The sequence below is a fragment of the Egretta garzetta genome, unplaced genomic scaffold (genome assembly GCF_000687185.1).
Source record: "Egretta garzetta isolate BGI_Z169 unplaced genomic scaffold, ASM68718v1 scaffold172, whole genome shotgun sequence".
In the NCBI taxonomy this organism is placed as follows: domain Eukaryota; kingdom Metazoa; phylum Chordata; class Aves; order Pelecaniformes; family Ardeidae; genus Egretta; species Egretta garzetta.
Genome location: NW_009258951.1, coordinates 5441882 through 5449614, shown reverse-complemented (window position 1 = coordinate 5449614; position 7733 = coordinate 5441882).

The following is a 7733-nucleotide window of genomic DNA, read 5'->3' as shown; positions in this document are numbered from 1 at the left end:
TTATATGAGCCAGATCACGAAAGCAGGCTCTCCAAAGCCTTTTTGAAGTAAATCACAAAGATATAAAGGGCAAAAAAACCCAAACAAACAAAAAAAAAACCCGGTCCATTGCTACAGTTCCCCTTCATGTCCTCTTATTCTACTTCAGTGAAGAAAACACTTCATGAATTGGAGTATTTTATTAATTTGTATGAAAACAGCACAATGCCCTATATTAAATACTAAGCAGGACTTCTCATGCTATCCAGTATGAAGCATGTACTAAATTTATTACATACAGCAGTGGAATAGTCCAAGGCAATTATTCCAGAGCTGGATACACAGCTGGTTTCTCAGCTCTCATCACATGAAAGGGTCACTGAATCACTGACCCTCCACCCCGCGGGTACCTGCCTGCTGGAGGGACGCAGCGCAGGGCTGCCATGCTCCACGATGAAGCCTTGCGCAGAAGCGCGCTGCGTGCCGGGCCATCTGCGGGGACCCATGCTCTGCAAATTGCTTTTTCTACAGGAGCTGGTGCCTTCCCTTGCTTTTGCGCTCAGCTTGTAAGCTCTTTTCCCAGAAACTGTCTTGAGGTGATCTCACAGAAGGGTTGGAAGGGACCTCGGGAGATCATCTCGTCCAACCCCCCTGCTAAAGCAGGTTCTCCTAGAGCATGTTGCACAGGACTTCATCCAAGCGGGCTTTGAATATCTCCAGACAAGGAGACTCCACATCCCCCCTGGGCAGCCTGTTCCAGTGCTCTGTCACCCTCAGAGTAAAGAAGTTCTTCCTCATATACAACTGAAACCTCTTATGTTTCAGTTTGTACCCATTGCCCCTTGTCCTGGCGCTGGGCACCACTCTTTGCAGTGACATCCTCGTGACATCCACCCTTGAGATATTTGTACGTGTTGATAAGGTCCCCTCTCAGTCTTCTCTTCTTCAGGCTGAACAAGCCCAGCTCTCTCAGCCTTTGCTCATAGGGGGGATGCTCCAGTCCCTTTATCATCCTAGTTGTTCTCCTCTGGAATCTTTCTAGGAGTTCCTCATCTTTCTTGAACTGGGGAGCCCAGAGCTGGACACAGTACTCCACGTGTGGTCTCACCAGGGCAGAGTAGAGGGGGAGGAGAACCTCCCTTGACCTGCTGGCCACTGTCCTCTTAATGCACCCCAGGATGCCATTGGCCTTCTTGGCAACAAGGGCACACTGCTGGCTCGTGGTCAGCTTGTCATCCACCAGGACTCCCAGGTCCCGCTCGGCAGAGCTGCTTTCCAGCAGGTCAGCCCCCAGCCTGTACTGGTGCATGGGGTTCGACCTCCCCAGGGGCAGCACTTGGCACTTGCCCTTGTTGAATTTCATCATGTCCCTCTCCGCCCAACTCTCCAGCCTGTCCAGGTCCCGCTGAATGGTGGCGCAGCCTTCCAGTGTATCTCCTTGCATCTAAGTTAATGCAGAAGCCGTCATTGCTAATTTTGTCTTTGATGACTACATCTTAAGGGTCCAATAATCTTACAGTGTCTGAAATTCTGAATTTTTTTACCCTCACTCTGGAGCAAGAAGGTTTTCACCACTACAGACCTTTGCTTGTCACATGTTTCCCTGGTACTGAAGTCCGGCCAGCATCAGTGATGCTGTCTGTCACAACCGCTGCAGCAGCACCACCTTTACATTCAGATTGTGTGCACTTCTGGGCTGAAGGTGTGAGTTTGTGATAAGGGCATTCTCTTAACTAAAGCTCAAAATACCAACTCTGACTTCCTTCCTCAGTGTCTCAGGTGGCAGATGAAGACAAACTGAATAAAACATGCTATTCTGCAGTCACTGACTTCATGCTTTTGGCATCTGCATGAAAGATTTTTGCAAGAACTTAGTAATACATCACTGATTTCTTTTTGTCCTCTTAAGAACTTCTTCTGAAAAAGCACTCTATACTGGTTGGACAGATAAATCAAGATTTTCCTAAATTGTCCACACATTGCATGATTTTCTAATGCACAGTCAGAAAACTAGGTATGTTTTCACAAAAACACTTTTCCTACCAAGCCTTGAAGATACAAACCCCAAAATGGTATTGCAGAAACACGCTGAAATACGTGGAATGCACCGGTTTTCACAAACATTTTCTTTACATTTAATAACAAAGTATTTCCTGGTAAGTTACCCACACTGAAAAAGTTTGGGTTTTTTTAATTTAAATAGTCAAAGGCTGAAAAGAATCAGAAGTACAGAGAGTTTGAGGCTTAATTCAAAATTGCCTTCCTCGTCCATCCTTGGGTGTGAAGAGAACCAGAGCTTCTCAGCTCTCACAACTCTACAAACCAAACTACCTACCTAACGACAAAGGCATAGACACATTAATGTATTCCTTTTCAGAACAGAAAAACCTGCGAGTCTTAAATGGGAGAGTCCTGCCACAGGGAACGGTGTGGAACATCGTTATTCCTCAACCATGAAGCTGTAAAAATTTGAATTTGAACAGATTGGTATAGCATGTATAGCTACATAGCCCAAAAAGTGGATTTCCTCAGTCACTACTTGTCCATCTGATTGCATAGGTTCTTCAGGGAGTAGTGATAAGATATACTACAGTAGCTTGTTCTAACTAGTGTCTTGTTGACAGGCCTCTCTACTATTGCAGCTGAGAAGCTTCTCTGATGAGCTAGTCACTTAAATGCCAGATTAAAGAAGGGAAGATGACATTTCAGGAGTTGGCGCCAGCTTGCATAGATAAACTATGGGTTCAGAAAGATTGAATGTGCTTTGCATGGGTATTTGCTGATGCTAACTCCCTGCTACATTTATCAGCTATTACTGAAAGCCTGTATGACAACGCACTGGGCATTTCTCAGTACCTTCTTCTGTTTCAAAGCTTGGTGTAAGAGACCAGCAGCAACCTGTAGAAATAGCAACATTTTTGTGGAGTGCGACAATTTTTTTGACGGTTACGATTACTTATACCTTCCTAGCACATCACAGGCTGAGATATTTTTTTTTTTCCTCCATTACGGTTTAACAGTTAATCTTAGTACCATGAGCTACGTGAAATCTGCAGAGCACAGTTAACAATTTGTTCTGGCATTTCTTTCAAATGTTCTCTGGATTCAGCAAGAGCCTGTCTTCAAAGGCTCAGCCACCATGGAGGGTAGGCTCTGATCGCAGACCTGCCTCCGCTGATCCTTCTGCGGGTGACTGCAATAGCTCAGCCACTGGGCGGCGTGTGGCCAGGGAATTTCCACCTGTGCACTGCATTTCCACCCCAGGGGTGCCTTCCCACCCCCTCAGCTGCTCACCTGCCTCCGAATGCAAAGCTCACATCAGCATGAATAAGTAAGAAAGCATAAAAAAAACCCCTCAGCCTGATGCCGATCCATTTGACACAGCAAGCTAACTCCTCTCATTTTTCTAGCATCATTTTTTTCCCTGATCAGACAAGTTATATCCCATTCCTGTTGGCATAAGAAAGCCTCACCTTTTTATGATTTTTAAAATAAAACACACTCTAACCAGCTGACAGTGTAAATTTCAAAGTGACAGCAAACACTGCCAGCATTTAAAACCCACTATTCTTGAAAATTATCCATTTGTTTTGTAGAAGCAAATGCAAGCAGATTTGCCAGCTGCGTAATTCCACATACTTTTCATGTCTACTGTGGATTTTGTAAATTGCTTTAGTTATGAAACCCAGACTTGAGTTTATACAGAGCCTGCCTAGGTCAAAGAGAATTTTTCCAATGACTTCAATAGGCAGTGGATTAGGCTCCATGTGAGACACAAATTAACTGAGCCTGATTAACAGCAGCGCTGCACTTGAACTTGATCTTGTGCTGGTGTTGGCACTTCATAGGCAGTAGTTCTTCAGTGAGAAGAGCAGCTGGTAAAAAGGGCGAAAATCAAAGAGCAATTTCCTCCACAATACAACCCTTCAGTAAAAAAAAAAAAAAACCAAACCAAACTAAACCAAACACTGAACGAGACCAGCTTTCCATGAATTCATTCAGCCTCCACTGCAAGACGCCCTGATTGAGAATGTAAGCTCTGTATCAACACACCTTTGAGCATCTGTTGCCCTAAAATAGACTGCTACTGTTCCACGGGAAATATGGACGTACGCCTCTCTGATTAGAAGGACTATACATCGAAAAGGTAATTTAATGAAATTCATGCTCTAAAATATTCCTTTACTTTAGGAATATAATTGACTTAGATTTGGAAAACAATTTAAGATGCCACAGTCTTTTTTATCAACACACGTTACAGCCAGCATCTGAGAAGCTGCTCATCCCACCCCACTGTCAGGCTCCAATCTGGCAGAGGTCTATAAATGTACTTGTGTGCACTATGAGTAATTCCACTGACTCACAGGGGTGGCTCAGACAATACTGCTAAACAGATGCACACTTTTTGTAGATTTGGGGCCTCAAAATGCATGTCCCTCTGATCGCTCAGAAACAGTCTGAGCCTGTTCGTATTGCAAAGCTTGAGCGTTCCTAGCTGGCCTTAAAAATTGCAGTGGCAACTTTGCTAGCATCAGTGAAACACATGAGGAAAATGTGTACCTGAGTCCCAGCTGGGCAAGGGGCATAAGGGCACAGACCCAGAGTAAAAACACTGCCTGAGGAGACTCAGCTCAGGGGGACCATCATGTCCCTTTCTGCTGCAAGAAGAGCTCTGTCACAGTCCTCCCCCTGACTAAGATAACCAGGACTTGGTAAGAATCACCATATTCTCCCTCCTCACCGGCTTCGTTATCCTGAAGAGATCAGTTTGGTGCTCCCTCCGAGCAGCGGGCTCTCCCAGCTGCAGCTCAGCTTCAGTGGTTTGCCTCAAGCACAGTGTCTTGATCAGGTCTCCCCAGCCTCCCAAACTCCTCCTCAGGTCAGAGCCCCCAAAACCTTCCACTGACAACAGGACAATTACTTAGAGGTTGCCAAAATGTTTGCAACAAGAACGTTTCTGTCAAGCGGATTACAAGGGGAAGCCATTTGTTTTCCACGGACCATCACTGCTTGGCATGCGTTACAGATGATGATGTTTACTAAAGTACTATTTCCATGACACTAGGGTTTCGCCTCTTTTCCCGTGCCTGTCTGTGCAGCTTTCCAGTGGGGACACATCACCCTGTAACTCAGGGACTGGGTTTTTGCTCAGGAGCAGCAGCGTCGCGCCTGGGTGCTGCCGTGATGTCCTACCCTTGGCACTGACCCGCCAGCCGACAGACCGCGGGGCTGCCTCTTACTTTCACAGACCTAGTTCTTCCCTGTGCAATGGATGCTCAGCCTCTCCTGCCCAGTCACTCTTTGTTCTTCCCTTATGAGAAACATTTCCAAGTTAGTCCAACACCAGTATTTACTCCTAAGTGTGCCCTGGACACCTGCTAATTATCATCCATGACATAGAGCATAAAACTAGAAAACTTTGTTAACGTTCTTTTGTGAGGTTTTTTTCCTTTTTACTTAATCCGTTAAAACATATTACTTTGCAGGAGCTGATGCAGCAAATGTGTTCTATAAAAAACCCTTTAACCCAGAAGTTTTTATAACACCGCTCAAGTAAAACATATGTGTATATACTTAACCCCGCCCAGTGCCAATAACTGCCTTTAAAGAAACACCTTTCTGTATTATTTTGTATAGCGCATCATTTGTAGTCATAAGGGAGATCGTAATTCCAGAATTGTTGAAATTATACTTATTTTTTTTCTGAAAGATTTAAGGTTCAAGTTATTTGCAAAGGAACCAAAAAGAAATGGTGACTGATTAACATAATTCTGTGAGGTAAGTAAACAGCACAAAAGACATCTCTCCCCACGCCCGTGGATTCAGATTTTTACTTCATTTGCTTCACTAAGAGGTTTTCCAGTAATAAACAGCAAACAGCCAAGTTCACTTAGAGGGAGAATTTCAATATATGTGTTTGCTGAAGAGTGTAATCACATCAGAGTCTGAACTACATGAAAGAGAATATTTCTATGGGTCACAGACCATTCTGCAGCTGTGTTACTCCACATAAATTCAGTTTATGAAATACCTCCCATGGGGCTAAAACAGCAAGACTTTGACAAGGACTGCAAATACACAGAGAGTCCATAACCCTGAGGGTATTTTATACAAAACCTGCAGAGATACGTGAAGTTCTGATAAGCTGAGGAATTCCTTCGTGACCAGCAGAACCCTTATCTTCCTCTTTTTGATTGTGTATGTTACAGTAACCATGAAATCTGTGTCAGACTTCTCAAGAAAAATTAGGAAAAAAAACCAAAACCTCGAAGTGATCGTCTCTACTTTGGTATTAGAAATTCAAGTAACAGTTACTTTTTACAGTTCACCAGAAAGTTTGCAAGGAAATGTAACTAAAAGCTACATAAAATGCCATCAATCTACACGGTTCACTAAAATGGACCCCCAGATTATACCGTTAAAATTTCAAAGTATCATGCATCTTTTTAACGTAACACATTTTGGCATCTATATTTCAATTTTCACCTCCTTATGACTGGTGACATTTCCTTGCCTTGGAAGACAAGGGTTAAACCCAGAGCACGAGTGCTGCAGATTTGGAAGGGAGCATTGCATTCTGCAGGGAGGCAAGAGAATGCACATAGTTCATTAAATAATGTGAGTAGTAATGAGGGTTTACACAAATCAAACAGTGTGTTAGGTAATTGTAATGTTGCTTTGTGGTAAACCACCTGTCAGGAAGCACTTCCAGCCGAAGACTCAATCTGCTACGGGGCCTCCAGATGATTTCTAATTAGTGTAAACTTCATCTGTGGCATGGAACCAACATATTAAAAAGGTATCTGGTTGGTTTTGTTGTTGGTTTTTTTTTTTTTTTTGTAGATTCGTTCACTCTTCTCCTCCTAGCACTGTGAAAATAGCTTTTTCATATGATCCTTTGAAGAAAGCTCTTTTGCCATGAGTACTAAGAGAAGCCTACCACCCTCATCTGAGGAAAATGACAGCCCTTCATAGAAACAGGGGAAGAAAAGCCAAGCTCTGGAAGAAGAAAAGCCCTAAAAAGGCTCCAGCTTGTCATCAAATGTAATCCTTAACTTCAAAAGGTTGAAACAGCACACGCCCCTGACACTGACATGGAGAGACTGCGTGCCGATAAACATCACTGAAGTTTTTTAGGGTTTGTTTTTTAAATATCAAACACATTTTTAATGGTTACCAAAGACAGTGATGGATGTTCTAATAACAGAACAGCCTAAAATGAAAAATGCCCACCCCAAAAAAAGCCAAGATATTGTAAGACGTAAAGATGAGTAACTCGGGGTAGTCCTGCCTGCTGGATTCAGGGAAGGACAGCCTACACGATCACAGCAGCTCCCTCTCACCGTGCCACATCCACAGACCTGGAGAAGACGAAAGCCAAATGCCGGGACACAAACCACCCCTTTTCAAGCAAATGGGAACTGGCAGGAAGCAGCACACCTACATATAAAGCGTGCAAGTGTATCTCCTGACCTACAGTTTTATAGCCTCCATCTTAAAGCAGTTTTCTTCCTTTATTCTATACTTGGCTACAAAAAAAACCCAAAGCTATGACAGTGGTCCCCTCTCCCTGCCCCACATCGCCTCCTGCTGAGCTGCCGTGCCACCGCCTTTCCCCCCAGGAGCTGCCAGCAATACCAGCGGTATCTTCACAGCTCTTCATTAGCCAATTGATCAAAGAAATCTGGATTATATCTTCACAATTTTGTATTATTTCATTGTTTTCTGAATTAATTACAGGAGCCTGGAACACT